This window comes from Arachis hypogaea, chromosome 5 (assembly GCF_003086295.3).
Source record: "Arachis hypogaea cultivar Tifrunner chromosome 5, arahy.Tifrunner.gnm2.J5K5, whole genome shotgun sequence".
NCBI lineage: Eukaryota > Viridiplantae > Streptophyta > Magnoliopsida > Fabales > Fabaceae > Arachis > Arachis hypogaea.
In genome coordinates this window covers 63,638,804-63,654,572 of record NC_092040.1, presented here as the reverse complement: position 1 = coordinate 63,654,572, position 15,769 = coordinate 63,638,804, and the positions used below count along the sequence as shown (strand labels likewise).

Below are 15,769 nucleotides of genomic sequence, written 5' to 3'. Positions count from 1 at the left end.
AGTAGTCAATCTGAAGGATTTCTGGGATGAACTCCTACGCCCTCCTCTTGATGGAGTTATCTTGCACTTGTTGTCCTTCCATTGACTTTTCGGTGATTGGGTGCTCGACTGAGATATATTCATCTATTCCCATCTTTACCCTAGCATCTTTACATAGCAAAGAGATTAAACTTGGGTAAGCCAATTTGGCGTCAGTGGAGTTCTTATTTGCAACTGTGTGAAGCTCACAAGAGATCATATGATGAATCTCCACTTCGTTTCCCACCATAATACAATGGATCATCACTGCTCTTTTGACAGTGACTTTAGAGCGGTTGCTGGTGGGCAGTATAGAGGGCCCAATGAACTCCAGCCAACCTCTAGCGACTGGTTTGAGGTCTCCTCTCTTGAGTTGATTTGGGACACCCTTTGTGTTGGTTATCCACTTGGTTCCAGGGATGCATATGTCCTCTAGAACCTGGTCCAAGCGCTTATCTAATCTCACTATTCTCCTGTTAAAGGATTCTGGATTATCTTGTAATTGAGGCCGCTTGAAGACCTCTCTTATTTTGTCTATGTGGAAATAGATAATCATCCCTCTTACCATAGTTCGAAAGGTATAGAAAGCGGTTCCAGTCATTCTCTGCTTATCTGTTTGCCACAGATTTGAGTAGAATTTCTAAACCATGTTTCTACCCACCTTTGTCTCAGGATTAGTGGTGCGCGAAATTGTGAACAATACTTTTCACAACTCTCATAATCCCCGGTCATGAACCCCAAAAACTTGGTGTTCAATACCATGGCATTACACAACTTCGCACAACTAACCAGCAAGTGCACTGGGTCATCCAAGTAATAAACCTTACGCGAGAAAGGGTCGATCCCACGGAGATTGTTGGTATGAAGCAAGCTATGGTCACCTTGTAAATCTTAGTCAGGCAGACTCAAATGGATATGGTGATGAATGAAAATAACATAAAAGATAAAGATAGAGATACTTATGTAATTCATTGGTAGGAACTTCAGATAAGCGCATGAAGATGCCTTCCCTTCCGTCTCTCTGCTTTCCTACTGTCTTCATCCAATCCTTCTTACTCCTTTCCATGGCAAGCTTAAGCAAGGGTTTCACCGTTGTCAGTGGCTACCTCCCATCCTCTCAGTGAAAGCGATTGCATATGCTCTGTTACAGCATAGCGGAATTCATCTGTCGGTTCTCAATCAGGCCGGAATAGAATCCAGTGATTCTTTTGCGTCTGTCACTAACGCCCCGCCCTCAGGAGTTTGAAGCACGTCACAGTCATTCAGTCATTGAATCCCACTCAGAATACCACAGACAAGGTTAGACCTTCCGGATTCTCTTGAATGCTGCCATCAGTTCTCGCCTATACCACGAAGATTCTGATCTCACGGAATGGTTGGCTCGTTTGTCAGACGAGCACTCGGTTGTCAGGCGATCAACCATGCATCGTGCAATCAAGAATCCAAGAGATATTCACTAGAGCCTTGGTTGCTTGTAGAACAAGAGTGGTTGTCAGTCACCTTGTTCATAGGTGAGAATGATGATGAGTGTCACGAATCATCACATTCATCAAGTTGAAGAACAAGTGATATCTTGGATAAAGAACAAGCGGAATTGAATGGAAGAACAATAGTAATTGCATTAATACTCGAGGTACAGCAGAGCTCCACACCTTAATCTATGGTGTGTAGAAACTCCACCGTTGAAAATACATAAGAACAAAAGTGATCATTGGTTTCGGTCCCAGAGAGGGAACCAGAAGAACCAAGATGAAAATACAATAGTAAAAGGTCTTATATATAGAGAACTAGTAGCCTAGGGTGTACAGAGATGAGTAAATGACATAAAAATCCACTTTCGGGCCCACTTGGTGTGTGCTTGGGCTGAGCAATGAAGCAATTTCGTGTAGAGACTCTTCTTGGAGTTAAACGCCAGCTTTTATGCCAGTTTGGGCGTTTAACTCCCATTTAGGTGCCAGTTCCGACGTTTAACGCTGGAAATTCTGTAGGTGACTTTGAACGCCGGTTTGGGCCATCAAATCTTGGGCAAAGTATGGACTATCATATATTGCTGAAAAGCCCAGGATGTCTACTTTCCAACGCCGTTGAGAGCGTGCCAATTGGGCTTCTGTAGCTCCAGAAAATCCACTTTGAGTGTAGGGAGGTCAGAATCCAACAGCATCTGCAGTCCTTTTCAGTCTCTGAATCAGATTTTTGCTCAGGTCCCTCAATTTCAGCCAGAAAATACCTGAAATCACAGAAAAACACACAAACTCATAGTAAAGTCCAGAAAAGTGAATTTTAACTAAAAACTAATAAAAATATACTAAGAACTCAACTAAAACTACCAAAAACATACTAAAAACAATGCCAAAAAGTGTATAAATTATCCGCTCATCACAACACCAAACTTAAATTGTTGCTTGTCCCCAAGCAACTGAAAATCAAACAAGATAAAAAGAAGAGAATATACTATAGACTCCAAATTATCAATGAAACTAAGCTCCAAATTAGATGAGCGGGACTAGTAGCTTTTTGCCTCCGAACAGTTTTGGCACCTCACTTTATCCTTTGAAATTCAGAATGATTGGCTTCTTTAGGAACTCAGAATCCAGATAGTGTTATTGATTCTCCTAGTTAAGTATGATGATTCTTGAACACAGCTACTTATTGAGTCTTGGCCGTGGCCCAAAGCATTCTGTCTTTCCAGTATTACCACCGGATACATACATGCCACAGACACATAATTGGGTGAACCTTTTCAGATTGTGACTCAGCTTTGCTAGAGTCCCCAATTAGAGGTGTCCAGGGTTCTTAAGCACACGCTTTTTGCCTTGGATCACAACTTTATTTCTTTCTTTTTCTTTCTTTTTCTCTTTCTCTCTCTCTCTTTTTTTTTCGTATTCACTGCTTTTTCTTGCTTCAAGAATCATTTTTATGATTTTTCAGATCCTCAGTAACATGTCTCCTTTTTCATCATTCTTTCAAGAGCCAACAATTTTAACATTCATGAACAACAAATTCAAAAGACATATGCACTGTTCAAGCATACATTCAGAAAACAAAAAGTATTGTCACCACATCAAACTAATTAAGCTAGTTTTAAAGATGAATTTGAAATCCTGTACTTCTTGTTCTTTTGTGATAAAAACAGTTTTCTTTTAAGAAAGGTGATGGATTCATAGGACATTCATAACTTTAAGGCATAGACACTAAGACACTAATGATCATAAGACACAAACAGGGATAAACATAAAGCATAATTTTCGAAAAACAGAAAAATAAAGAACAAGGAGATTAAAGACCGGGTCCACCTCAGTGATGGCGGCTTGTTCTTCCTCTTGAAGGTCTTATGGAGTGCTTGAGCTCCTTAATGTCTCTTCCTTGTCTTTGTTGCTCCTCTCTCAGTTGTCCCATGTTGGAACTCAATTCTCCTAGGGAGGTGTTCAATTGCTCCCAATAGTCTTGTGGAGGAAAGTGCATCCCTTGAGGCATCTCAGGGATCCCATGATGAGAGGGGTCTCTTGTTTGCTCCATCCTTTTCTTAGTGATGGGCTTGAGGTCATGCCTTCTCAGTTGAACCGGTTTCCCTCTTGAATCTCTCTTTTATTGAACGCCCTCTTCACAAATGTCTATGAGGACTTGGTCCAACCTTTGATCAAATTTGACCCTTCTTCATGGCCACAACTTCATAGAAGTGGTCTTGATGCATCCTTGAGATGAATCTCTCCATCTCCCTTGACTCGGAGGTGAAAGCTTTTGCCTTCCCTTTCCTCTTTTTAGAGGTTTCTCCGGCCTTGGATGCCATAAATGGTTATGGAAAAACAAAAAGCAACGCTTTTACCACACCAAACTTAAAAGGTTTGCTCGTCCTCGAGCAAAAGAAGAAAGAAGAGAGTAGAAGAAGAAGGAATGAGGAAGAAGGGAATGGCTTTGTGTTTCGGCCATTATGGGTGGGTTTGTGTGGGAAAGTGGTTGAATTTGAATGGTGAGGTAGGAGAGGTTTTATAAAGGATGGAGGTGAGTGGTGAATGGTGAAGAAGAAGAGAGGGTGGTGGGGTTAGTGGGGATCCTGTGGGGTCCACAGATCCTTAGGTGTCAAGGAAAAGTCATCCCTGCACCAAATGGTATTCAAAAACACGTTTTGAGCCAATTCTGGCGTTAAACGCCGGGCTGGTGCCCATTTCTGGCATTTAACGCCAGGTTCTTGCCCTTTCCTGGCGTTTAACGCCAGTCTGGTGCCCTTTTCTGGCGTTAAACGCCCAGAATGGTGCCAGACTGGGCGTTAAACGCCCAACTGCTAGCCTCACTGGCGTTTAAACGCCAGTGAGTTCTTCCTCCAGAGTGTGCTATTTTTCTTCCTGTTTTGCATTCTGTTTTTGCTTTTTCAATTGATTTTGTGACTTCTCATGATCATCAACCTACAAAAAACATAAAATAACAAAGGAAAATATATAAAATATAACATTGGGTTGCCTCCCAACAAGCGCTTCTTTAATGTCAGTAGCTTGACAGAGGACTCTCATGGAGCCTCACAGATACTCAGAGCCATGTAGGAACCTCCCAACACCAAACTTAGAGTTTGAATGTGGGGGTTCAACACCAAACTTAGAGTTTGGTTGTGGCCTCCCAACACCAAACTTAGAGTTTGACTGTGGGGGCTCTGTTTGACTCTGTTTTGAGAGAAGCTCTTCATGCTTCCTCTCCATGATGATAGAGGGATATCCTTGGGCCTTAAACACCAAGGATTCTTCATTCACTTGAATGATCAACTCTCCTCTATCAACATCAATCACAGCCTTTGCTGTGGCTAGGAAGGGTCTGCCAATGATGATGGATTCATCCATGCTCTTCCCAGTCTCTAGGACTTTGAAATCAGTAGGGATGTAATGGTCTTCAACCTTTACCAGAACATCCTCTACAAGTCCATAGGCTTGTTTTCTTGAGTTGTCTGCCATCTCTAGTGAGATTTTTGCAGCTTGCACCTCAAAGATCCCTAATTTCTCCATTACAGAGAGGGGCATCAGGTTTACACTTGATCCTAAGTCACACAAGGCCTTCTTGAAGGTCATGGTGCCTATGGTACAAGGTATAGAAAACTTCCCAGGATCCTGTCTCTTTTGAGGCAGTTTCTGCCTAGACAAGTCATTCAGTTCTTTGGTGAGCAAAGGGGGTTCATCCTCCCAAGTCTCATTTCCAAATAACTTGTCATTCAGCTTCATGATTGCTCCAAGGTAATTAGCAACTTGCTCTTCAGTGACATACTCATCCTCTTCAGAGGAAGAATACTCATCAGAGCTCATGAATGGCAGAAGTAAGTCCAATGGAATCTCTATGGTCTCAGTTTGAGCCTCAGATTCCCATGGTTCCTCATTGGGGAACTCATTGGAGGCCAGTGGACGTCCAGTGAGGTCTTCCTCAGTGGCGTTCACTGCCTCTTCTTCCTCCCAGAATTTGGCCATGTTGATGGCCTTGCACTCTCCTTTTGGATTTTCTTCTGTATTGCTTAGGAGAGTACTAGGAGGGAGTTCAGTAATTTTCTTGCTCAGCTGACCCACTTGTCCTTCCAAGTTTCTGATGGAGGACATTGTTTCAGTCATGAAACTTTGAGTGGTTTTGATTAGATCAGAGACCATGGTTGCTAAGTCAGAGGTATTCTGCTTAGAACTCTCTGTCTGTTGCTGAGAAGATGATGGAAAAGGCTTGCTATTGCTAAACCTGTTTCTTCCACCATTATTGTTATTGAAACCTTGTTGAGGTCTCTGTTGATCCTTCCATGAAAGACTTGGATGATTCCTCCATGAAGGATTATAGGTGTTTCCATAGGGTTCTCCCATGTAATTCACCTCTTCCATTGAAGGGTTCTCAGGATCATAAGCTTCTTCCTCAGATGAAGCTTTCTTAGTACTGCTTGGTGCGTTTTGCATTCCAGACAGACTTTGAGAAATCATATTGACTTGTTGAGTCAATATTTTGTTCTGAGCCAATATGGCATTCAGAGTGTCAATCTCAAGAACTCCTTTCTTCTGACCAGTCCCATTGTTCACGGGATTTCTTTCAGAAGTGTACATGAATTGGTTATTTGCAACCATTTCAATCAGTTCTTGAGCCTCAGTAGGCGTCTTCTTCAGATGAAGAGATCCTCCAGAAGAGCTATCCAAAGACATTTTGGATAGTTCAGAGAGACCATCATAGAAAATACCTATGATGCTCCATTCAGAAAGCATGTCTGAGGGACACTTTCTGATTAATTGTTTGTATCTTTCCCAAGCTTCATAGAGGGATTCTCCATCCTTCTGTCTAAAGGTTTGGACTTCCACTCTAAGCTTACTCAATCTTTGAGGTGGAAAGAACTTTGCCAAGAAGGCATTGACTAGCTTTTCCCAAGAGTCCAGGCTTTCTTTAGGTTGAGAATCCAACCATATTTTAGCTCTGTCTTTTACAGCAAAAGGGAATAGCATAAGTCTGTAGACCTCAGGGTCAACCCCATTAGTCTTGACAGTGTCACAGATTTGCAAGAATTCAGTTAAAAACTGATGAGGATCTTCCAATGGAAGTCCATGGAACTTGCAATTCTGTTGCATTAGAGAAACTAATTGAGGCTTAAGCTCAAAGTTGTTTGCTCCAATGGCAGGGATAGAGATGCTTCTCCCATAAAAGTTGGGAGTAGGTGCAGTAAAGTCACCCAGCACCTTCCTTGCATTGTTGGCATTGTTGTTGTTTTCGGCTGCCATGGGTTCTTCTTGTTTAAAGATTTCTGTTAGGTCCTCTACAGAGAGTTGTGCCTTAGCTTCTCTTAGCTTTCGCTTCAAGGTCCTTTCAGGTTCAGGGTCAGCTTCAACAAGAATGCCTTTGTCTTTGTTCCTGCTCATATGAAAGAGAAGAGAACAAGAAAATGTGGAATCCTCTATGTCACAGTATAGAGATTCCTTGAGGTGTCAGAGGAAAGAAAAGTAGAAGACAGAAGTAGAAAATTCGAACTTATCAAAGAAGAAGGAGTTCGAATTTTGCATTAAGGAATAGTGTTAGTCCATAAATAGAAGGATGTGAGAGGAGGGAAGGTAATTTTCGAAAATTAAGTAAAAGAATTTTGAAAACATTTTGAAAAACATTAATTGATTTTCGAAAATAAGAGTGGGAAAGAAATCAAGTGATTTTTGAAAAAGATTTTGAAATTAGAAGTAAAAAAGATTTGATTGAAAACTATTTTGAAAAAGATGTGATTAAAAAGATTTGATTGAAAAGTTATGGTTTTAAAAAGATATGATTGAAAAGATATGATTTGAAAACAATTTTAAAAGATTTGATTTTGAAAATAACTTGGCTATCAAGAAAAAGATATGATCCAAACATTAAACCTTTCTCAACAGAAAAGGCAACATACTTGATTTGTTGAATCAAATCATTAATTGATAGCAAGTATCTTTGAAAAAGGAAAGAAATTGATTTTGAAAACATTTGATTGAAAAGATATGATTTGAAAAAGATTTGATTTTGAAAAACTTTTGAAAACTTGAAAAAAATTGATTTGAAAACAAAATCTTCCCCCTTGTGCCATCCTGGCGTTAAACGCGCAGAATGGTGCACATTCTGGCGTTTAACGCCCAAACTACTACCCTTTTGGGCGTTAAACGCCCAGCCAGGCACCCTGGCTGGCGTTTAAACGCCAGTCTGTCTTCTTCACTGGGCATTTTTGAATGCCCAGCTTTTTCTGTGTGATTCCTCTGCAGTATGTTCTGAATCTTCAATTCTCTGTATTATTGACTTGAAAAGACACAAATTAAAAATATTTTTGGATTTTTAATAATAAGGAATAATCAAAATGCAACTAAAATCAAATAACAATGCATGCAAGACACCAAACTTAGCAGTTTGTATACTACTGACACTAACAGAATGAAAATGCATATGAGACACACAAAAACACTCAAGTCAATTGAATTTAAAGATCAGAGCACGAATATTATCAAGAATTACTTGAAGATTCTTAAAACACATGAATGAATGCAATAAGAATAGAAACATGCAATTGATACTAAACTTAAGATGAGACTCTAGACTCAAACAAGACATATTTTTGGATTTTATGATTTTGTAAATTTTTTTTTTTGTGCTTTTTCGAAAATTAAGTGGAAAAAGGTATCAAAATTCTTAATGAGAATTCCAGGAATCATGCAATGTTAGTCTAAAGCTTTAGTCTAAGGAAATTAGACATGGCCGGCCAAGCTTCAGCAGGACATTGCATTCAAGAGCTAAATTGATGAAGATCAATCAGCTTTGGTGATGATAAGAACATCACCTTGAAACACTAGAATTCATTCTTAAGAACTCTGAAGAAAAAATACCTAATCTAAGCAACAAGATGAACCGTCAGTTGTCCAAACTAAACAATCCCCGGCAACGGCGCCAAAAACTTGGTGCGCGAAATTGTGAACAATACTTTTCACAACTCTCATAATCCCCGGTCATGAACCCCAAAAACTTGGTGTTCAATACCATGGCATTACACAACTTCGCACAACTAACCAGCAAGTGCACTGGGTCGTCCAAGTAATAAACCTTACGCGAGCAAGGGTCGATCCCACGGAGATTGTTGGTATGAAGCAAGCTATGGTCACCTTGTAAATCTTAGTCAGGCAGACTCAAATGGATATGGTGATGAACGAAAATAACATAAAAGATAAAGATAGAGATACTTATGTAATTCATTGGTAGGAACTTCAGATAAGCGCATGAAGATGCCTTCCCTTCCGTCTCTCTGCTTTCCTACTGTCTTCATCCAATCCTTCTTACTCCTTTCCATGGCAAGCTTAAGCAAGGGTTTCACCGTTGTCAGTGGCTACCTCCCATCCTCTCAGTGAAAGCGATTGCATATGCTCTGTCACAGCATAGCGGAATTCATCTGTCGGTTCTCAATCAGGCCGGAATAGAATCCAGTGATTCTTTTGCGTCTGTCACTAACGCCCCGCCCTCAGGAGTTTGAAGCACGTCACAGTCATTCAGTCATTGAATCCTACTCAGAATACCACAGACAAGGTTAGACCTTCCGGATTCTCTTGAATGCTGCCATCAGTTCTCGCCTATACCACGAAGATTCTGATCTCACGGAATGGTTGGCTCGTTTGTCAGACGAGCACTCGGTTGTCAGGCGATCAACCATGCATCGTGCAATCAAGAATCCAAGAGATATTCACTAGAGCCTTGGTTGCTTGTAGAACAAGAGTGGTTGTCAGTCACCTTGTTCATAGGTGAGAATGATGATGAGTGTCACGAATCATCACATTCATCAAGTTGAAGAACAAGTGATATCTTGGATAAAGAACAAGCGGAATTGAATGGAAGAACAATAGTAATTGCATTAATACTCGAGGTACAGCAGAGCTCCACACCTTAATCTATGGTGTGTAGAAACTCCACCGTTGAAAATACATAAGAACAAAAGTGATCATTGGTTTCGGTCCCAGAGAGGGAACCAGAAGAACCAAGATGAAAATACAATAGTAAAAGGTCCTATATATAGAGAACTAGTAGCCTAGGGTGTACAGAGATGAGTAAATGACATAAAAATCCACTTTCGGGCCCACTTGGTGTGTGCTTGGGCTGAGCAATGAAGCAATTTCGTGTAGAGACTCTTCTTGGAGTTAAACGCCAGCTTTTATGCCAGTTTGGGCGTTCAACTCCCATTTAGGTGCCAGTTCCGGCGTTTAACGCTGGAAATTCTGTAGGTGACTTTGAACGCCGGTTTGGGCCATCAAATCTTGGGCAAAGTATGGACTATCATATATTGCTGGAAAGCCCAGGATGTCTACTTTCCAACGCCGTTAAGAGCGCGCCAATTGGGCTTCTGTAGCTCCAGAAAATCCACTTTGAGTGCAGGGAGGTCAGAATCCAACAGCATCTGCAGTCCTTTTCAGTCTCTGAATCAGATTTTTGCTCAGGTCCCTCAATTTCAGCCAGAAAATACCTGAAATCACAGAAAAACACACAAACTCATAGTAAAGTCCAGGAAAGTGAATTTTAGCTAAAAACTAATAAAAATATACTAAGAACTCAACTAAAACTACCAAAAACATACTAAAAACAATGCCAAAAAGTGTATAAATTATCCGCTCATCAATTAGCTAGAATTTCACAGCCCCTGTTTCGAATCTGCTATTGGATCTCTGGATATTCATCTTCTTTCAGATTGAATTTAACTTCCGGGATCACTGACCTTAGACCCATTATTTTGTGGTAATGGTCTGCATGTTCTTTGGTTAAGAACCTCTCTTGATTCCAAAGTGATTTTGGAGTATTCTCTTTCTTGCCTCTTGAAGTGGTTTGTTTTCCATTAGGAGCCATGATCATAGTGAATCTTAGCTCAGTGATCACAAAAAACACACCAAACTTAGAGGTTTTGCTTGTCCTCAAGCAAAAGAAAGGAAAGGAGAGGAATAGAAGGAGAGTCAACTTCAAGTTGTGGAGGAGAGGGGGAGGCCGAATGTGAGTTTAAAAGGGAGGGGATGGGTTCGAAAATTTTGAAAAAGATATGATAGAAGATATGATTTGTAAAAGATAAATATGATATGAAAAAAATGCAATTTTAAAATTGAAAAGATAGGAGAGAGATTTGAAAAAGATAAATCTAAACTTGAAAAGATAGTATGATGAGTTGAAAAAGAATTGAAAAGATATTAAAAAGATAGATGAGTTTTGAAAAAGATTGGAAAACAAGTTGAAGAAGATTAGAAAAAGATTTTTAGGATTAAGAAAATATATATATTTTTTTGAAATTGAAATTGAAAGACGAGAATTCGTAACATGTTTATGCAAAAAATTATGGATGGAAACATGAAAACTTGAAAAAAAATTGAGTTGAAAATAAAACTTCCTCCCCTCCACTTTCCTGGCGTTAAACGCGCAGAATGGCATCCATTCTGGCATTTAATGCCCTTTTGCTGCTTCTTTTGGGCGTTTAACGCCCAGCCAGGTACCCTGGCTGGCGTTAAACGCCAGAAATCCTTTATCACTGCGGGTTTTTCTAAACACACAGGATGCTGCAATTCTGGCGTTGAACGCCCATAATGGTACTCATTCTGGCGTTTAATGCCCAAATTACCCTTTACTGGCATTTTTATGCCAGTGATGTCCTTTTCTCTGTGAATCCTCTGCTTCATTTTCTGAACCTTCATTTCTCTGGATTATTCACTGAAATTTATTATTTAAAATAAAATTAAAATTACAAATAAAAAAACTCATGTCTGGGTTGCCTCCCAGCAAGCGCTATTTTATTGTCTTTAGCTAGACCCTACTGAGCTTTAATCTAGTCTCAGTTTTGAGCATTCTTGCTCAACATTGCCTTCAAGATAATGCTTGACTCTCTGTCCATTAACAATGAACCTCTTTTTAGAATCAATATCTTAAAGCTCTACATAGCCATATGGTGACACACTTGTAATCACATATGGTCCCTTCCACTTGGATTTCAGTTTCCCGGAGAACAATCTGAGCCTAGAGTTGAACAGCAGAACCTTCTGTCCTGGCTCAAAGACTCTAGATGATAGTTTCTTGTCATGCCACCTTTTTGCTTTTCCTTGTAAATTTTTGCATTTTCAAAAGCATTGAGTCTGAATTCCTCTAACTCATTCAACTAGAGCAATCTTTTCTCTCCAGCTAACTTGGCATCAAGATTTAGGAATCTGGTTGCCCAGTAGGACTTGTGTTCCAATTCCACTGGCAAATGGCATGCTTTCCCATACACAAGTTGGTATGGAGAGGTCCTTATGGGAGTCTTGCATGCCATTCTGTATGCACACAGAGCATCATCCAGATTTCTTGCCCAATCCCTTCTGCGGTTACTCACAGTCCGTTCCAGGATTCTTTTAAGTTCTCTATTTGAGACTTCAGCCTGCCCATTTGTCTGGGGATGATATGGAGTTGCCACTTTGTGGTTAATCCCATATCGGACCAGAGCAGAGTCAAGCTGTTTATTACAGAAATGAGTGGCCCCATCACTGATCAATATCCCCAGGATACCGAACCTGCTGAAGATATACTTCTGAAGGAACTTCATCACTGTCTTAGTATCATTAATGGGTGTTGCAATTGCCTCCACCCATTTAGATACATAATCTATTGCCACCAGGATATAAGTGTTTGAGTATGATGGTGGGAAAGGCCCCATGAAGTCAATACCCCATACATCAAACAACTCAATCTCTAAGATCCCTTGTTGAGGCATGGCATAACTGTGAGGCAGATTGCCAGCTCTTTGACAACTGTCACAGTTACGTACAAACTCTCGGGAGTCTCTATAGATGGTAGGCCAGTAGAAGCCATATTGGAGGACTCTTGTGGACATTCGCTCACTTCCAAAATGTCCTCCATATTGTGATCCATGGCAATGCCATAGGATCTTCTGTGCCTCTTCTCTGGGCACACACCTACGGATCATTCTATCTGCACATCTCTTAAAGAGATATGGTTCATCCACAAGTAGTACTTTGCATCAGTAACTAATTTTTTTGTTTGCTGCCTGCTGTACTCTTTGGATATAAATCTTACCGCTTTATAGTTTGCAATGTCTGCAAACAACGGTATTTCCTAAATGGCAAAGAGTTGCTCATCCAGGAAGGTTTCTACTGGTTTTATTCGGGACAAGTGATCTGCTACTTGGTTCTTTGTCCCTTTTCTGTCTCTTATTTCTATATCAAACTCTTGTAGAAGCAACACCCATCTTATGAGCGTAGGTTTTGAATCATGCTTTGTGAGTAGATATTTAAGAGCAGTATGGTCAGTATACACAATCACTTTTGATCCTACTAGATAGGATCTAAACTTGTCAATGGCATAAACCACTGCAAGTAGCTCTTTTTCTGTGGTTGTGTAATTTTTTTGTGCGTCATTTAGAACACGGCTGGCATAGTAAATGACGTGTAGAAGCTTGTTATGCCTCTGTCCTAATACTGCACCAATAGCATGGTCACTGGAATCACACATTAATTCGAATGGTAATGTCCAGTCTAGTGCAGATATGACAGGTGCTGCGACCAACTTAGCCTTTAAAGTCTCAAAGGCTTGCAAACACTCTGTGTCAAAGACAAATGGTGTATCAGCAGCTAGTAGATTACTCAGAAGTTTTGCTATTTTTGAAAAATCCTTTATAAACCTCCTGTAGAATCCTACATGTCCTAGAAAGTTTTTGATTGCCTTAACATTGGTGGGTGGTGGTAATTTTTCAATTACCTCTACCTTAGCTTGATCTACCTCTATTCCCTTGTTCGAAATTTATGCCCAAGGAAAATTCATTCAGTCACCATAAAGTGACATTTTTCCCATTTTAAAACCAGGTTAGTCTCTTGGCATCTTTTCAGAACAAGTGTTAGATGATCAATACAGGAGCTGAATGAGTCTCCAAATATTAAGAAGTCATCCATGAAGACTTCCAAAAATATTTCCACCATATCAGAGAAGATAGAGAGCATGCATCTCTGAAAAGTTGCAGGTGCATTATATAAACCAAATGGCATCCTTCTGTAGGCAAATACTCCAGATGGACATGTGAATGCTATTTTCTCTTGATCCTAAGGATCTACTGCAATTTGGTTATAGCCTGAATAGCCATCCAAAAAGCAGTAATAGTCTTGACCGGCTAGTCTTTCTAGCATCTGGTCTATGAACGGTAAAGGAAAATGATCTTTTCTGGTGGCTATATTGAGCCTTCTGTAGTCAATACACATACGCCACCCTGTAACTGTTCTTGTAGGAACCAGTTCATTCTTTTCATTATGAACCACTATCATGCCTCCCTTTTTGGGTACAACTTGGACAGGGCTCACCCAGGGACTATAAAAATGGGATAAATAATCCCAGCCTCCAGTAATTTAGTGACGTCTTTCTGCACCACCTCCTTCATGGCTGGATTAAGCCGCCTCTGTGGTTGAACTACTGGCTTAGCATTATCCTTCAATAGGATCTTGTGCATGCATCTGGCTGGGCTAATGCTCTTAAGATCAATTATGGACCACCCAAGAGCTGTCTTGTGTGTCCTTAACACCTGAATTAGTGCTTTCTCTTCCTGTGCCTCTAAAGCAGAGCTTATGATTATAGGAAAAGTGTCACCTTCTCCCAAAAATGCACATTTCAAGGATGGTGGCAGTGGTTTGAGCTCAGTTTTAGGAGGTTTCTCCTCTTCCTGAGGAGTTTTTAGCAATTATTTTATTTCCTCTGGTTCCTCCAGATCAGGCTGAACATTTTTAAAGATGTCCTCTAGCTCTGATTCGAGACTCTCAGCCATATTGATTTCCTCTACCAGGGAGTCAATAATATCAACACTCATGTAGTCTTTTGATGTGTCCGGATGCTTCATTGCTTTAATAGCATTCAGCCTAAATGCATCCTCATTGACTCTCAGGGTCACTTCCCCTTTTTGGACATCAATGAGAGTTCGTGTAGTTGCTAGGAAAGGTCTTCCTAGAATGAGAGTTGCACTCTTGTGCTCCTCCATCTCCAGCACTACAAAGTCTGTGGGAAAGGCAAATGGACCAACTGTGACAATCATGTCCTCAATAATGCCTGATGGATATTTAATGGAGCCATCAGCAAGTTGAAGACAGACCTCTTCAGTCAAGCCAAGCCTTCTGATAGTTGATGTAGGGATTAGGTTAATACTTGCCCCAGATCACATAGAGCTATCTTGGTACAAGTACCCTCTAATGTGCATGGTATCATAAAGCTCCCAGGATCCTTAAGCTTCTCTGGTAAGCTCTTTAAAATGACTGCACTGCATTCTTCAGTGAGTAAAACTTTTTCAGTTTCTCTCTAATCCTGCTTATGACTTAAGATCTCTTTCATGAACTTAGCATAAGAAGGTATCTGCGCAATTGCCTCTGTAAACAGAATCTTGATTTCAAGAGTCCTGAGATAGTCTATAAAGGGGGCAAATTGTTTATCCTGTTCCACTTGGCAGAGTTTCTGAGGATAAGGCATCTTAGCTTTGTATTCTTCAACCTTAGTTGCTGCAGGTTTATTTTCTACAGAGGTGGTTAGAGAAGCCTTCTTAGAGGGGTTACTATCAGCACTTGTAGGTGTCTGATCCTTCATTATCGTTTGAATGCCAGGATTGGGGAATGGATGGGTGTTTAACGCCAGATTCCCACCCCTTTCTGGCATTTGAACGCCAGAACTGGACATGGACTAGGCGTTTAATGCTAGTTTTTCACCCTTTTCTGGCGTTTGAACGCCAGAACTAGGCATTCACTGGGCGTTTAACGCCAGTTTTTCACCCTTTTCTGGCGTTTGAACGCCATAATCATTCCTCCTTGGGGTCTTACTATCCTCAGAGGAATTTTGGGTGGCATTTTGCTCATCCTCTGTTAGTTGTTCTGTTCTTGGCTTTCTGCTGCTTTGAGTTGAGGTATTTAATGTTTTTCCACTACTTAATTGAATTGCTTGTCACTCTTCTGTTATCTGTTTTGATAACTGCTATTTTGTCTGATTCAATTATGATTCCATATCCTTATTAGCATATTTGGTTTCTTGTAGCATCTCCTTAAATTCTACTAACTGTTTTGTTATAGAAGATAGTTGCTGATTACGTTCAGCAACTTCTTCCTGAGGACTAAAGTCAGTTGATACTGCCTTAGCTTCTTCTTTTATGGAGGACTCACTATTTGAGTACAGATGCTGATTTCTAGCAACCGTATCTATAAGCTCTTGAGCCTCTTCAATTGTCTTGCTCATGTGTATAGATCCACCAGCTGAGTGGTATAGAGATATCTGAGCTTTTTATGTA

At 40.4% G+C, this 15,769-nt stretch overlaps 1 non-coding gene across 1 annotated transcript; it reads left to right on the top strand.

Annotated features, from left to right (window-relative positions):
* Window positions 1-6,218: 6,218 nt before the first annotated feature.
* Window positions 6,219-6,326, top strand: LOC112804181 (small nucleolar RNA R71). The gene has a single exon (XR_003202802.1). It is a non-coding gene; the product is annotated as a small nucleolar RNA R71 (small nucleolar RNA).
* Window positions 6,327-15,769: the final 9,443 nt, after the last annotated feature.